Genomic DNA, 17,832 nt, shown 5'->3' with positions numbered 1-17,832 from the left:
AATTAAAAACTGTTTCTGAGATACCTAGATTGGAAATTACCTTACACATAGTTAAACTATAAAATGGTAGCACAGAAAGAAATTGTTAGGCAACAGTTTAAAGTTATAAGTTGAATGCCACTATAGAATACGAAAAGATGTTGCTGTGGTTTGGATGAAGGTGGCACTATTGAGAGGTGGTAAAACTTTAAGGAGGGTCTCTGGGAGATTCTCAGATCTATGAGGGCATGCTCTAGAAACAGACTGTGGAACTTAAGTCTCTTTCTCTTTGCTTCCTGGCTCATGAGGTGAGCAGTTAGCCACACCAAGCATTCCTTCTCAGAGATCCAACTGGAGCAACCTCATCTTGAACTGGGACCTCCAGAACTGTAAACCAAAATAAACCTTTTCTCTGTTTAAGTCAACCATCTCATGTATTTTATGATAATAATGGGAAGATGGCTAACACATATACTGCTGGAAATCTTGGGACATGCTCTTCCTGATGTATCATATGAAGATATAAATTCACAAACATTGAATCTAAAAGCATCCAAACTGGAGAGGAATCAAATAAGTATATCAGAAGCATATTCACCAAACTTAAAGAAAAACTATAATGGTATCTTTAAAACTTTAAAGTTATAAGGATGCAATCTGAATGGAAGAGAGTAGGAAAAAACTTCTCTCTATCTCCCTTTCTGGAAAAGCACAATAATTAAAGAGGTGAGATGATGTTTCTGAAACTGTGAGTTCCATGTTTCTCCACAGGAGTGAGTGTGCAGGTAAATCAAGGAGAAACCAATATAGTAAAGACATACTCATCTTTCTATAAGACCAGGGATACACTGCTTAGCTGCATTCAAGGCCCTCAAAAGGCTCATCTCAGCAGACCTAAAGGCAACCCTCACAGACTACACTGCTGAAGAATCTTGCATGTAGGAGTGCCTGGAAACACTCAGAACCTGTCCTAGAGCCTCAAGAAATGGATGTTTGTTGGCTCCTTTGTTGTCAGTACACAGGAGAAAGAACCCTTCCTTCCAATATCTACTAGAAAAGAGGTATCTGTAGTCAGAACTAAGTAAGTGCAAAGGTAGCCCAAAAATCCTAGGAATGGGCATAAAACTCACAGAACTCCTTTAAAGGGAACTCAATAACCAGCAGGAAGTGTAAGCTTAAGACTAGAACTACCTAGGCAGAACTAACACAAGACATTAGGTGACTCAGAAGCTGCTTGTTTTGACTAGGACCAAGAGGAGAAAAGGCTCTCAGCAAATTAAACTGAGCAAACTACCCCAATGTTCAGGCCAAACAGATTCAAAGGCACTAGAAGTACAATATGGGTTGTTATGTGGGTTTTCTGGCCAGTTCCTATGGGAGAGTTGTAGAACAACCTCTAGATTTTCTGAAGCAAAGATAGCCCTTTTATAACACTGTTGGAAAAGCAGCTCTTGACATGATGATGGGCCTCATAAAGAACCCAAATAAAAAAAAAAAAATAAAAAAAAAAAAAACATTACAAAGATTTTGTGACTGGAGGGCAGGGGTTGTGGCTTGCAGTAGAAAGCTCACCTCACAAATGCGAGACCCTGGGTTCGATCCTCAGCACCACAGAAAAAATAAGTAAGTGAAACAGAGGTACTGTGTCCAACTACAACTAAAAAATAAATATTAAAAAAAAAAGATTTTGTGACTGGAGCTACCATCATGAGCCACCAAGTTAAAAGGCCAGGTTTAGCAGCAATCACTGTATAGTGGACACAGTACTTGGAATAAGGCCTAGGCAGGTCCACAGGACACTAATAAACTCCAAGAGATGGCTCAGAACTTCATATTACCTATTTCTACCACACTGATGTCTCTAATTTATGCTCATACCAATAACTTTATAGTAAGTTTCCAGTAAGCAATAATGGGGAAAAAAGTCTGGGACCTAGTTAACAGATACAAGCCAAAAAGAAGACTGCTACTGTTCAACAGTCTACTCACAAGGCTCTGAAAGACATTACGGAGAGAGTGAGTACTGTAAAGGGAGAAGAAACCAAAGAAAAAAATCCATAGGTTCCTGGGCAGTAGAGAATGGTCTGGCTGATTGGGAGAATACGAAAATAAGAAACAAGATCGTAGAGAAAATCCATGTTGAATGGCCCTGTAGGAGTCAGCCCAAGATGCCACCACCACAAAGCACCAGTCACAGTAGAGGCATTTAACTATAGGCAACCACAGATAGATGATTCATCATCAATGCTATCAGCCAGTCAGTTTCTGTCTTGGTCACCTCAATACTAGAGCATGGGTCCATGAATGCAGCAGTCATACTAACAAAGGGAGGAAGGTTTTACCTAGACTCAACATCACAGGCTCCTTTTTATGAAGGCTGACATAATTACTGCTGCTGTTGAGTGTTAACTAACGTATTCTCAGTGCAGAAAAAACTCTTAATCCAGATGTGTATTTGCCTTCCCTGCCCAGAGTACATCCTATTGCCAGCACCTCCATCTGAAGTGAAGGCTTACGGAGTATCTCATGGTTTGAGTATCAATTATAAGCCTCTGGATCAGCTGCAGTAGTGGAAATTATAGTTTATTCCAGTAACCTTCTTGTTTTGGATATTTCTTAAGTGATTATAACAAACCACCACTTCGAAGGTAGATGATAAGGTAGATTTAATGTGGCAAAGGTAGTCTGAGGGATAAACAGTGGAGATTCTAGCAGATACTTGTTGGTATTCTTTAACACATCCTCTCCACCTCCATTTTGTCACTGCAGCTCTGGTGGGCAATTTTACACTGTCCAACAAGAGACACCATCCAGTGTCACATCCTCTCCACCTCCATTTTGTCACTGCCGCTCTGGTGGGCAGTTCTACACTGTCCAACAAGAGACACCATCCAGATTATAAAGCATGGCTCACTTTACTCCTCAGACTTCTCCAAACCTAAAGAGTACTGTGCAGTCTAGAGGTACAGCGACAGAAATGCCAGTGCTAGAGCTCAAAAAGAACCCTTAATGAACAACACGTAACATTCGAGGTATAACACAGTCTTTTGGTAGGGCAAGACTATAAGGTACATTCAGAGGGTTCTCAGAGGACTGAGATCCAGTTTCCCATAGTGGTAACTAACTCATAACACACAATATATACATTTACCATCTTCTCTGTCCATTTTTCCTTTTCTCCCATTTCCTCTTTTTGTTTCATTTCTCAAATAAACTACCCATTTATAAGTCCTTTTCTCTAGCTAAGAAGTAGTAGTAAAGTCAGGATTCAAACTGAAGCAAGCTGGCTCTATTGCCTTGCTTTTGAACAGAGTAGAGTGACTCTAAAATGGTAAAAACGTGGTTCTGTACGTTATGGGACACTAATGTCAGAAGCAATGAAAAATGTATATACAGTAATATACAGAGTTTTTTTAGTATTAAAACTTCTTAAGGGTTTGGGGGGGGTTTTGGCTCGGTTGTAGAGCGCTTACCTGACATATGTGAGACACAAATTAAAGTGCTGTCCAACAGCATAAAGAGAGGAAAACAGAAGTAAGGGTCAAAAACAAAGGAAAGGCTGGGCTGAAGCTCAGTGGTCGAGTGCTTGCCTCACATATACGAGGCACTGGGTTCGATCCTCAGCACTACATAAAAATTAAAGATATAGTGTCCATCTACAACTAAAAATATAAATAAATAAATAAATAAATAAAACAGAAACAAAGGAGAAGCCCAGCCTGATGGCACATGTTTATAATCCCATTGGCTTGGGAGGCTGAGGTAGAAGGCTCACAAGTTCAAAGCTGGCTTTAGCAATTTAGCAAGGCCCTGTCTCAAAAGAAAAAGAAAAAAGGGTTGGGGAAGTGGCTCAGTGGTTGAGCACCCCTGGGTTCAATCTTTGTAACCAAAAAAAAAAAAGGGAGATTAAAATGAATCATCTGAGGGGCTTTATGGAGAACAAATTAAGTTAGTTACATACATGAACTACAGGTAAGATTAACTCAAGTTTCTGAACCATAGCTCAAAACAGAGAAAGGGCAAAGTACTGTTACTTTTACTGTTTGTAAGTGAGTAGTGAGTAGGTGGTTATCAAAACAGACATGTGCCTATTAAAATCTTTTTCTTCCGCTAGTACTTTTTTCTTCCTCTAGTACTAGGGATTGAACCCATGGGCACTTAACCAGTGAGCAACATCCTCATCCTTTTTTTATTCTGAGAGTCTCACCAAGTTGCTTAGGGTCTCACTAAGTTGCTAAGGCTGGTTTTAAACTTGCAATCCTCCTGCTTCAGTCTCTCAAATTGCTGGGATTATAGGCATGTACCACCACACCCAACACAAAATCTTTAAAAATTCACCTGTATAAAACTAAAACCTGGCCAGGCACAGTGGCACACGCTTATAATTCCAGCGGCTCAGGAGACTAAGTCAGGAGAATCATGAGTTCAAAGCCAGCCTCAGCAACTTAGCAAGTTCCTAAGCAACTCAGTGAGACCCCATCTCTAAATAAAATACAAGGGGGGAGGGGAGGAGCCTGGGGATGTGGCTTGATGGTTAAGTGCCCCTGACTTCAATCCCCGGTATACACACACACACCCCCAAAAAAAAAAAAAAAATCGTTTTGAATGCTATCAACAGTACAGTACATTCAGCATGCTTTGGGAAACAGTATTGTGACTACTAAGATAAGAATGCTAGAGTGGATTGATTAATAGGTTAGTACAAATAGGAAAGCCCTGCAATATTTCCAGTATAATGTCATGTAAGGCCCTAAACCTGGATGGTGATTAGGAATCTGAAAATAGGTGATAAAAATATTCATGATATGCTATAGAATAAACTAACAGGAGTTGATCTCTGACAAGGTATAAGATGCAAAACATGAGGAATCAGATATAACACTAAAACTTTTCTTGGGTGATAAAGAGATCATTAACAGAAGGGGAAACATTTGAGGCCAGGCTGGCCTTGAAACTGAGATCCTCCTGCCTCAGCCTTTAAAGTAGCTGGAATTACAAGTATGCTCCATCACATCCAGCTCTAAAAGAATCTCAAAGCAATGAGCTAATTCCTCCAAATATTGTCTTAGAATGATTTCTTTCCTATTTCTGGCATTACTACAGTTTCTACTTCTTTAAACTAAATTTTACTTCCAAAGATCTATTATTCTAAGATATTTAAAATCTTAACTGTAAAATGTGTTAAAATTTCAAAATAATGTAAACATCATTTTTAATATAGTTTTCCATTCTGAACTATGCTTTCCAGTCTTTATGGGAAGAAATAAAATCCTGAAGGAAGAAATAATACTTACTTTCTATAATTAGTTAAGAAAGTGGTATTGTTAAGAAATATTTTCACTCCTGAAAAAGTTCGATATTTACAAGAGAAGAAAAATACATAAGAATTACGTATGAACTCATAAAGAAGGTGATTTAAGAAACTAATGTAGCTAACACAAAGTTGTGGTGTTACCAATAAAATAAAGAAGCTCAAATAAAGTTGCAGTGGTAATACGGAAGGACTATTTTCAATTGTTAAGAAAGAAAAATTTTCATGTTACTCTATTATTTTCTTTAAAATCTTTTCCTTACCTTAGAGATGTGGCTATAAAACTGTACTTCCAATTCTCTCCAAATAGCTTTGACCTATGCTTCCATCTCATGAATTCCAAGACAGTATTAAGCTGATGCATATTTTCATAAATCTGGGGGGAAAAAAGAACTTAAACTTAAGATAGAAAGAACTTTTATTTGTCAGAATTTTCTAACACATGTTAAAGCAATACTAAAAATATTTCATATGTAAAATAACACATTTTCAAAGTAAAGACAATGAAAAGTTCCAGTTGTTTAGAAACCCATCACTTTTATTATTTTCCCAACCTCTGAATAATGAAGCATATAAAGTTAGTTTTGTGGGAAAAAAAAGATGTCACCTATAAAATTTCCATGTTATAGTTTTGAGAAACAAAAATTTCATCATTTAAAAAAAAACACACAATAACTTTCCTAGCCTTGTGTTTGAATACACGACCAGAGTAACTCTGCATCATATACAACCACAGAATAGGATCCTAAATAGAATAAGTTATATTTTATGAATGTATAATTTTCCAAACTACCTTCTACTGACATGTATAACTAAAAAGAAAAAAATTTTTAAAAAATACAGGGGCTGGAGTTATGGCTCAGTGGTAGAGCACTTGCCTAGTATGTGTAAGACCCGGGGTTCGATCCTCAGCACCACATATAAATAAAGGTATTGTGTGCAACTACAATTAAAAACTACATAAATGTTTAAAAAAATACATTTGGTTGCACTAACAGTCAAACCTACCAATGAAGACTACTGAATGTAAATGCTAGCTAGCCGGGCACAGTGGTGCATGCCTGTAATCCCAGTGACTCAGGAGGCTGGGATAGGAGGATCTTGAGTTCAAAGCCAGCCTCAGCAACTTAGAAAGGTTCTAAGCAACTCAGTGAGACCCTGTCTCTAAATAAAATACAAAAAAAGGCTGCGGATGTGGCACAGTGGTTGAGTGCCCCCAGGATTCCATCCCTGGTACCAAAAATAATAATAATAAGGGCTAGCTAAATAGTATTAAAATAAACAGTAAAATAAATATCAATTCAATAAGTATTACAATAAAAAATTCATATTCTTACATGGGCAAAAACATATTTGACCATCTAGCTAGTATTTCCTTTGCCCCTTTTTATCAAGTTTCATTAACCAGTTTTAATTTCATTCTAACTTCTACCTAGAATAGTAGGATTTATGAGTGTGAAGAATTAGTTGCATTGATGGGATTGGACCCATGTTAATAGTGTCATTAGGATCCTACCGTTCCAAGGAATAAACATTCTAAAAGATGGAAAACATTAGAAATTTTACTTTACTTAAAGATGTGTGGTATTTTACTTGTAGATTTTTTAAAAATATTTTTCCTGAATGTATCTTTTAATTGAAACTTCAAATAGCAAAGTATTCTGTTCCATATTTTAAAAGCTATGTAAACAATACCTACATCCCACTGCAAGGTTAAAGGCCTTTGTCTTCAAGACCATTTAGAAGTATCATTTATGTTGCACTGAGGTTTAGTAGTCTTGGCAATAATGACTAAATTCATGTAAACGAGGGCAACATGAAACGGTCTGGCATATCAGATAGCAGTCTTTGTTAAAGACAAGACTCTTTACTCAGCAAGCAGGCAGCCATAGGACTATGCTAAATCTTTCATGGTCCAAGTAAAGTCAGCCTGACCCTGAAAGCAATTAGTAATGCTTTGTCTGCATTTAGGAGCCTTTAACAGTCTTCTGGTGTACTAGTTACTAGTTACCTACAACTTAACCAGGTCTCTAACTTTTTGGGGGGAGTACTTATATGACTTTAAAACCCTCAGATTGTCACTAAGAAAAATGCACGATGGCAGGATTGGAGACTTCATGGTTTTATTTTTTCAGACATTCATAATCTCTAAGAATTTCCCTCACACTAGTTAAAAAATAAAGGCATTATGTTTCCACTTTATAAACAGCATAAAAATTTTCCTCCAAAGCCATTTTTCCCAACTACAACTACACCATTCCTCCCTAAGGTTGTGTACAGAAAGAGAGAGGAAGTAATCACTGCATTAAACAAAGCTCATATTAATCCATTTGCATAAAACCAAAGACAGCCAACAGAGACGGCCTGATTCTAATTTTATCAGATACTTCCAATGGAGCAAATGATAAATAACATGTAAACCACTTACCAATCATTGTTTATTACAACACTAATCATTACAATATTGTTTCCTTGAGTTACAACACATAACTACCTAAATCTAAAGTTTATTTTTAATAAAAAAGGAAAAATAAAGAAAGAAAGAAAATTGACCCTAAGACTCACTAAGGAAAATCAAGTAAGGTTTGACTTCATTATTCAGAGCTAACCAAAACAAGTCAGAGGAAAGATATACTTCACAGTACAGGTCTGCAAATAATTTCTTACATATTACAAATTGTGTGAATACAGTAAAGATTAGGACCTTTGCAATATAGTGCCATAGTTCTGTAAGCACAAATCTATAAATATGCACACATATAGAAGGGAACAAGATTTACATAGGCAAAATGTTCCAAACAACTTCAACCACTTAACTTACAAGGCAACTTACAGCAGTCTGAGCATTGTAAACTTATATCCCACAATCACAGGTATGCCAGTTAAAACCAAACACCAAATAAGTATTTTTTTAGTTGTAGTTGGAAATTTATTTAATTATTTTTATGTGGTGCTGAGGACTGAACCCAGTGCCTTGCACATGCTAGACAAGCTCTCTACCGCTAAGCCACAGCCCCAGATGCTAAAACTAAAGATGCCTTTTCTCATAATAAGTGTTTTTATGTTAAAGATTTTATGTTTAAAATTTTCAAACATGTTAACTGTAGAAAGCACATTAAAGAGAAGGTAATTCTTTTACAAATATCAGTTTCTTAGTGACTTGAAATAAATGAAAATCAAACCTAAGTATACTCTAATGTTTTATAACGAAGAGCTAACATTAGAATTTACTCAAGTTAATTATTTGCACAAAAAGCAGACAATTCCCATATTTTATTTTTATTCCCACATTCTCCTTTACAAAATACATGTTCCTGCTATCAAGATGTACACATTCCTCTTGGTTGTTTTTTGCATGCATCTTTTGTTTTGTTTTGGTATTGGGGACTGAATTGAGGCACTTTACCACTGAGCTATCTACCCAGCCCTTTGTATTCTGAAACAAAGCTCTCACTAAGTTGCTGACTCTGACCTTGATGTTGTGATCCTCTTGCCTCAACCTCCCAAACTGTGGGAATTACAGGTGTGTGTTACCACGCCTGACTTTCCTCTTGGTTTTCAAAATTATTAAAATGTTTAAATCTTAAGCCACCAAGATACTTTTGGATCACTAGGGGTTGCAGGTACAGCTAGCTCAGTGGTAGAACATTTGCTCAGTGTGAAGCTCTGGGCTTCAATACCTAACACCACACATACCCACACCATACAGAACCCAGAACCCATCAAGGACACACATTATGGGAATTATAATTATCTTCAACTCTGGGGTGTCAGAATATCACCATTAATTCCTGTATTAAGGACAATGTACTTAATACAAAAGAATACAGCATAAGTATGATTTTGATAAATATAATCAATCAAAACTGAAGCTTAGAATTACTTTTTGAGTTTATAATAGTTATCAAAATGTAGTGGAATTTTTAGCATTCAGAATAAGTGATTAGATTGCACATTTTTCCTTTCTACCACTCCCAATTCCCTCATCTCTAACTTCATTTCTTCTCTCTTTCAACACCCATAAAAAGCACCCCATCTGGGTTGGGGTTGTGGCTCAGAGGTAGAGTGCTCGCCTTACATGCATGGGACACTGGGTTCAATCCTCAGCACCACATAAAAATAAAATAAAGGTATTGTGTCCACCTACAACTAAAAAATAGTATGTCTACTGTACAAACACTGCTTACTATATTAACACTACAGCTGCACTCAAATAACCATTTTTTAAAAAAAATCAGAACCAAATCACAAAATCATCTTTATTTTAGAAACATTTCAGTTGGGATCTTAAGCAAAAGACAGTACTATTAAAATCTTTAGCATGTTAACTAGAACACTCAAACATTATGCTGTAGAGAATATAACATGGTTTTTGCTTTAAGTAACTCAAATGAACAATATAATTTAGTTTTGGCATTCATTCATTTGAACCCAAATAACACAGATACGGAGGATCAACTCATCAACAAGTTGTGTTCTAAATGTTCCAAAAGTTAATTTTTATCAATTGAAAGTAAGCTTGATTTTGAAACTAAAGATGCCTTTTCTCATAAATCCAAAGATAAAATAATGGCATTAAACATGCCTACATATACATACATACATACACATACATACATACACACACATACACACATACATACATACATATATTGATATAAAATACAAATGAACTTTAGGGCATAATTCTTCTGTTGAAGTTACTTCCATATCAAACAATGCTTCTTATAGTTTCATTTCTGTATCCTAAAATCTAGCACAGTTAAATGACATAGAATAAGATTTCAGCAAATATTAGCTGATTTGAAGTACCTAATATTAATGACTCAATAAGAAACTAAGTTATTTAGAAAATCTAACCTATCTGAAATACAAAAGAGAACAAAAGGCAAGAGGGAAAAGTTTCTTCCAGAAGAGATATCAGAGAAAGATTCTTGGGCTAGAATGCTCTGGTCTAAGCCAACTGTGGTAATTTCCATTCTTTTTGCCAGTGGATTATTCTGGCCAGTAAGACAAAGAGAGTTCACTTGCTAGGGAGCTTATGGGGAAGGTTTTCCTGGATGAAGCAAAGAGCCAGATGAGCTGGGTATGGTTTTTTAGGCCAATAATCCCAGTGACTTGGGAGGCTAAGGAAGGAGGATCACAAATTTAGGCCAGTTTGAGCAACTTAGTAAGAAGCCCCTCTCTCAAAACCAAACAAAAAACATTGGGATGTAGCTTAAAGTAGAATGCTCCTGGTTCTGATCCCCAGTACTGAACCACCACCACCATCACCAAAAACAAAAGCCAGATGATACACATACACATCCTTTTTTTGCATACAATTCTGGGTAGAAATGTGTCAGCCAAACTGTGGCATTCATCATAAGAACATTGGAGAACAGACTGTGTAAGAGGACACACTCAAACAGAATGAGAATGACATGAGCACTAAATGATAGAAGGAATCTGGATCGTTGGTGATATTATGCCTCGCCTGAATACCTAGAACGATTTTAATTTGGATCTTTTTGTATTATATTAAATCTTCTTATTGATTAAGCCAATTTCAGTTGCTCATAGTAACCAAAAACATACAGGGATTTAGGAACAGACATGCCATTTACTTCTATGAATTCAGTTGTTACATATATAATAACTCCCCTAAATTTCTGATTTCAGCTCAGATTCATCTTTTGAATATATTTCCAAACTACTAAAAAACTCAAATATTTATTCCAGTGGAACATCAAAAAAACAGAATCAATATAAAAGCCATGGTATACAATACAAAAAACATCCACACACTCTTTTGGCTAATGGCAGCACTATCTACCCAACTGTCAAAGTTTGAAATCTTGGGATCACTAAATTCCACCTCCCTCTGCCACACTGATTATATTTAGCCAATTAGTAAATGCTTCCCATTCTAATGCTAATAGATCTTTAGAATCCATCTTCCCCAACTCTAATTACATCCTCTAGTATAGGCTCATATTTTTCATGGAGCCCACCTTCATTCTTACCTCCATTCAGTATACCTGCTATTTTCAAAATAAACCTGTGCTTCATTAAAAAATGATTAGGGCTAGGGTTGTGGCTCAGTGGTAGAGCGCTCACCTAGCATGCGTTGAGGCACTGGGTTCGATCCTCAGCACCACATAAAAATGAAATAAAGATATTGTGTCCACCTACAACAAAAAATAAATATTAAAAAAAAAATAATGATCATGTGGCTGGGGTTGTGGCTCAGTGGTAGAGCACACACCTAGTACATGTTAGATCCCTCAGCACCACATATAAATAAATAAAATAAAGGTATTGTGTTCACCTACAACTAAAAACATATTTTAAAAATAATGATCATAATTCATTATGGAGATGCAAAGTAAAAGCATAACAACATACTACCAGTCAACAGAATGTCTATATAATTAAAGAGACAATTAATACCAAGCCTCAGGACAAAAAGAAACTGAGACCCTCATACATTGCTGACAGTAATGTAAAATAATACAGTGACTTTGGGGAACAGTTTGCCAATTTCCTGAAGTTAAATAAAACAAAAACTTACCATATGATCCAAAATTTTCTCTATGGGAACCTACTCAAGAAAAGTGAAAAATGTGTCCACATAAATACTTAGCTACAAATGTTCATAGCAGCATTATTCATAATAACCCCAAACTGGAAACAATCCAAATATTCATCACCTACTAAACAGATAAACAGTGTGGTATAACCACAGAAAGGAATAACACAGGGGAATAAAAAGGAATGAAATACTGATACATACAAACCAAAATGAATAACTTCAAAAACAAAAATTTTGGTCAGGTGGTGCCGCCCCACTGTAATCCAAGCAGCTGAGGCAGGAAGATTCCAAGTTCAAAGCCAGCCTCAGCGACTTAGTAAAGCCCTGTCTAAAAATAAAAAATAAAAAGTGAAAGAAGCCAGATGCAAAGCCACATATTGTACACATCAATGTACATAAAATCTTTAGAAAGGGTAAATTTAGACACAAGAAGCAAAGCAACAGTTGCATAGAGCAAGAGGTAGAATCAGGTAACTGAGAAAGACAATGGAAGGAATCTGAAATATTCACAACACAACTCTAACCATTTAATAAAAATAAAAGTGCACTTAATTTTTTTTTCCCCAATGATTTCCAGTATGTACAAATTGAAGTCCCTGTCTCCCCCCCCCCCCAACTCAGTACTGGGGATCAAACCCCAGGGCCTCATGCTTGCTAAGCAAGCACTTTACCACTGAGCTACACCCCCAGCCTAAAGTACAAATTCTTTAGAAGGACATTTATAGACTAATCAGTCTGCTATAATCTGCTTTCAGTCTACTTAACTTGCCTTGTCTTCTATAATTCATGCCCAAAAGCCTCCTGCTGGCCATATTAAACTATTTGCTATTTCCTGAAGAGGCCAGGCTGTGTAATGCTTTTACTTTTCTTCACACTCGGAATTCAAAAGTCAAAATGTACTTATCTTTATCTTCTTCTGCCAAGTGAACTTCCATTTTTCCTCACAAAGACCCATTTCAAATATCTCCTGTTAAATTCTCTCTACTCCCTTATGTAGTTATTTGTTCCACAGAATTCTAGTAAGTAAGAAACAGTATGCTTACATGAAATGCAATCATTTTCTATGTATCTTCTTTATAAGAAAATCCCTATACAACAGTAATAGCATAAGTGAATGATAAATGACAATGAAGTCCAAAAGTATGTAAAATGAGCTTTGCACCAAAGACACTATTTAAGAATCTTTATTGCCACATAAGAAAAATCAGGAAGTCACCCACTGTCACCTAAATGTTTATCAGTATAAGATCAATAGCCACAATAAACACTAAACGCTAAACGTTTAACAAAAAAAATTAGATATATTGTGTATATTCTGATGGATATGGAAAGATATTCCAAGTACCTTAAGTTGTTTTTTTTTTTAATAAAATCATAAAATAAGTCATCCTTCATTGTTTAAAAAAGGAAAAAAGGCTGGAGTTGTAGCTCAGTGGTAGAGCACTTGCCTAGTACCTCTGAGGCACTGGGTTCGATCCTCAGCACCACATTAAAAAAAAAATAAACAAAATAAAGCTTCAAAAAAAAAGGAAACAAAACTATATATGAGTATATCTGTGCATGTGTGCATCACACATGAGGAAGGTGGCTAATATATATGCAGCTCTTCTGGTATAAGCAGAAAAGTGGAAGCAATCTGTCTTAATTGACAAATGGATAAATAATGTGGTCTATGCAAGGAATGGAATATTATTCAGCCATAAGAATAGATGAAGTCATAAAAGAACTGGTTCATGATACAACATGGATGAACCCTGAATATATGCTGAATGACAGCCATAAAGAAAAATGAAATTATGTCATTTGCAAAAAAACAGAACTAGAGATCATTATGTTAAGTGAAATAAGCCAAACTCAGAAGGTCAAGGGTCGTATATTTTCTCTCATATGTGGAAGCTAGAAAGGAAAAAGGAAAAGGAAGTGGTGGGGGGAGGGGATATCATGAAAATCCAAGGGAAATAAGAGCAAAAAGGAGGATGGGAAGTCCTGGAGAGTCATACTGGCCAAATTATATTGTTATAATGTGTGTATATGTGAATATGTAACAGCAAATCCCATCATTATATAAAAATACAACGCATCAATTAAAAATGTGGGGAAAAAAGTAATTACAAATATGCTGAATAAATGAAAAAATGCTAAATAAATTAATAAATGTGCTGAATAAATGAATTTATAAATAAATAAATAAAAGCACCACACACTACAAAATTCCATTTAAATGAAATATCCCCAAAAAGGCAATCCCATAAAGACAAAAAGTAGATCAGTGATCATCTGGAGCTAAAGGTTGGGAGCAGGAATGGAAAATGACACTAAAAGCATGATTCACAAAAGAAAAATGATTAATTAAACTTAATCAGAATTTAATACTTCTGCTCTGCAAAGAATCCCGTTAATAAAGTACAGACTTAGATACTAAAGTACAGACTTACATACTAAACCACCTCAGAACTTAACAGTAAAAAGAAAACTTCAACTAGAATATAGGCAAAAAAATATGAAGACACATTTCACTGAAGAGGATATATGAGTGGCAAAAAGCACACGGAAAGAGATGATCAAGGTCACTACTCATCAGGAAATGCAAATTAAGCCTACGCTGAGATCATAACTACACACCCACTGGGACAGCTAAAATTAATAGTGACAATAACTACTATTGGCAAGAAAGTAAAGGAAAAGGATTTCTCGTACAACTGAGCACATAAAGTGACACAGCCACTTTGGAAAACAGTTCGGTGGTTTCTTTAAAAAGCTAAATATACAGTAACATGTAACCCACCGCTGCACTCCTAGACACTCACAAATTCTCCTACACCTGATGTTTTCTCTTAACAGTTTTCCATCCACTAAGCCCCAACATGTTCACTGAATTGAAGTTCCCAATTGCCTATGCTGTAGTTAGAGTTGAGTGCAACCGTTCTCTCTCCTACTGCACAACTGTTGCAATGGTCCCTGAACCTCCTTACAGCAACGATAATGAATGAAGTCTTCCTTCACCAAAATTTACCAAGTGTCAAAGGCTGAACTTGCACTCAACTCCAAATATTCAGCAGTTCATTTTGCCTCACAGGCTTGCTTTCTTTCTTTTTCTTGCTCTCATTATAAAAACACACACTTTTCTGTTCCAAGACATTTTCAGGTATTCTGTAAATAGGTTAAACCCTGAACATTTCAGCAGGTGTATCCTAAGAACAAGGCTGTATCCCACAATTTGCTAACTGTATTTCATGAATAACATTATAAGTTAAAATTTTTAAAATAAATTTTATGTAGATGATGTATATTTTCTGTTACATTACAATGAAGTGAAGTAAAAATTGTTTTCATTTTTTATTCATTTTATAATAACTTAATATCTGTTTTGAGGTGTGAGGTATTGCTGTTAATGATTTGTCACACAGTATTCTTAAGTTTCAATATAGAATTTTGTGATACTTTAATTTTTTTAAATCATGCTACGTTCTGAAAATATAAAAAGTGGTAGAACAGACATCTGTCTACCTCATATCCAGATTTTAAAAATATTACCATAGAACTTTTAGCCTAAAATCCATTCTACATATAAAAGTATATAAAATATAGATGTACATTTGAAATAAGGGTAATAAAAATGAATAATTCTGTCCCAACCTTCTATGTAAGAAATGTATTGGCAGCTTTAACCCCCTCCATGTATCAAGACAATTACTTCGTCCCACCAAAGATAACTACCATTCTAAATTTGGCATTATTCCCTTAATTTTCCTTACATTTTTTTAATATTTATTTTTTAGTAGTAGTTGGACACAATACCTTTATTCTATTTATTTATTTTTATGTGGTGCTGGGGTTCGAACCCAGGGCCTCACACTTGCTAGGCGAGCGCTCTACCACTGAGCTACAACCCCAGCCCTTCCTTACATTTTACCACAGTGGTATTTTCCCTTTAATATACATTTTAAAATTGTTCCTACCTTGGAGCTTTATATGAATAATTATACTATATACATGTATTCTTCTTTGACTTGTTTTTTCATTCAACATTATAATTTTGAGATTGTATTAAAGTTTCAATGTTAAACATGGTGAAAGACACAGGAATGTTTACTATCCATACAACTTTTCTATCAATTTTAAGTATTTAAAGTAAAATTTTTGGAAAATGAATACTTTATCATATCCAAATTATAATTTTATACAGGATTGTGTGTGTGCGCGCGCGTGTGCTATTAGGGATCGAACCCAGAAGTGCTCTGCAATTGAGTTATATCCCAGCCCCAACTCACCTCCTTTTATTCTTTTTTTTTTTTTTTTTAATTTGAGACAGGGCCTCTAAGTTGCTGAGGATACCCTTGAACTTGCAATCCTTCTGTCTGAGCCTCCCAAACTGCTGGAATTACAGGTATGAACCACCTTGCCTGCCTATAGATTGTTTAATAAACAATTCTAGAAGGAAGTCCCACACAGCTTTCCTTGATCAGGAAATTTTAAATTTTAAATTTTTTTTCTGGAAATCATGAATTATAAGTTAAATGAAAAATTAAACTGCACTTAAAAGGTCACAGACTGTGTGCTTCAGCAACAGAGAAGCGTAAGCAATCTAAGGGCAAGAACTTCTTGGCAATGCAATTATACTACATATAACTTATAAAGAATAGATTTACTTTCTATTGATAAATACTCTGAGATGCTGTTTTCAATATTTTTTCAGAGCTGGGCAGGGTAGTACACACCAGCTACTCAGGAGGATTATAAATCTGATTATAAATCTGCCATTATAACTCAACGGCAGAACACTTCTGGGTTCAATCCCTAATAGCACACACACACACACACACATAAAACCCTGTATGAAATTATAAATTGGATATGATAAAGTATTCATTTTCCAAAATTTTTATTTTAAATACTTATAAATTGATAGAAAAGTTGAATGGATAGTAAACATTCCCGTGTCTTTCACCATGCTTAACAGTTCATTTGCTAACTTTAATAAAATCTCAACCAGTCCCTGTCTCAAAAATAAAATAAAAAGGTCTGGAGATACAGTTCAATGGCACAACACTTGCCTTAGCATGTGTGAGGCCCTGGGTTCAATTCCCAGTACCACCAACACTAAAAAAAAAAAAAAAAGCTTTGATTGCCAACCTGCAGTAATAAAGGTAGAATAAATTCCTTTACATAAATATATTTTCCTAAAAATCTAATTACATTTCATGAAAATGGATAAACATCCATCAGCTATCTTAAGAATGTACTGGTGATGTTAGACCTTAATTCAACTAATCTGTCATAATATTTGACTTAATTAATATTTACTAAAAACTTAAAATTACCTTCATTAAAAATCCAACTGTCATCTTTCCTAATGTACACATCATAAAACCAAACTAATGACATTATAAAAATTACAGAAAACTAAATCAGTTGAAAAATCTATCACTTGTACAAGAATATGCAAACTAATCATTTCTAATAGGAGACAAACATTCTAGAGATACTTCCTTCAAAGACCAGATGAGGAACAGTGTTGCTACAAGTCCGTAGGTGGGTAAACAGTCGGGGAAGAAAGTGTTAGCTAGGAAGCATTCATTTACGTTCTCATCTCTATACGATGAGAGAGAGGTAGTTAATTACTATCCTGTACTGCTTTTAAATCAGTGAGTCACATGCCTAAGGGAGGGGTCTATACACAGGATGAGCATCAACTAGGGCAATCAAGGAAAATTTCAAAAGGAAGCAACAGGTCTGAAAGAGTTTCAGACAATCAGGCGAGGGAGTCTAGCTCAGTAGTAGAGCACTTGCCTCGTACCTTTGAGACACTGGGTTCAATCCTCAGCTACCACACAAAAACAAACAAGTAAAACAAAATTACTGCATCCATCTACAACTAAAAAAAAAAAAAAAGAGTTTCAGTTTCAGACAATCAGATGCAGCATAATGCACATAATGCATATAACCCAACAGCCTAAGGACTACCCAC

At 35.5% G+C, this 17,832-nt stretch overlaps 1 protein-coding gene and 1 non-coding gene across 2 annotated transcripts in view; both read right to left on the bottom strand.

The window, feature by feature from the left end:
• The window catches only part of Bmpr1a (bone morphogenetic protein receptor type 1A), a 132,753-nt gene that overhangs the window by 69,745 nt on the left and 45,176 nt on the right, over nucleotides 1-17,832 (bottom strand). The window contains exon 2 of the mRNA XM_046450300.2: nucleotides 5,554-5,666. The gene's annotated coding sequence lies outside the window, so the exon portion shown is untranslated. The remainder of the gene's footprint in view (nucleotides 1-5,553; nucleotides 5,667-17,832) is intronic.
• Nucleotides 15,686-15,758, bottom strand: Trnaa-agc (transfer RNA alanine (anticodon AGC)). The gene has a single exon. It is a non-coding gene; the product is annotated as a tRNA-Ala (tRNA).

The sequence above is a fragment of the Marmota monax genome, unplaced genomic scaffold (genome assembly GCF_021218885.2).
Source record: "Marmota monax isolate L192 unplaced genomic scaffold, Marmota_monax_Labrador192_F-V1.1 WCK01_AAM20220418_F8-fsc00004, whole genome shotgun sequence".
NCBI lineage: Eukaryota > Metazoa > Chordata > Mammalia > Rodentia > Sciuridae > Marmota > Marmota monax.
This window is presented reverse-complemented; position numbering and strand designations above follow the sequence as displayed.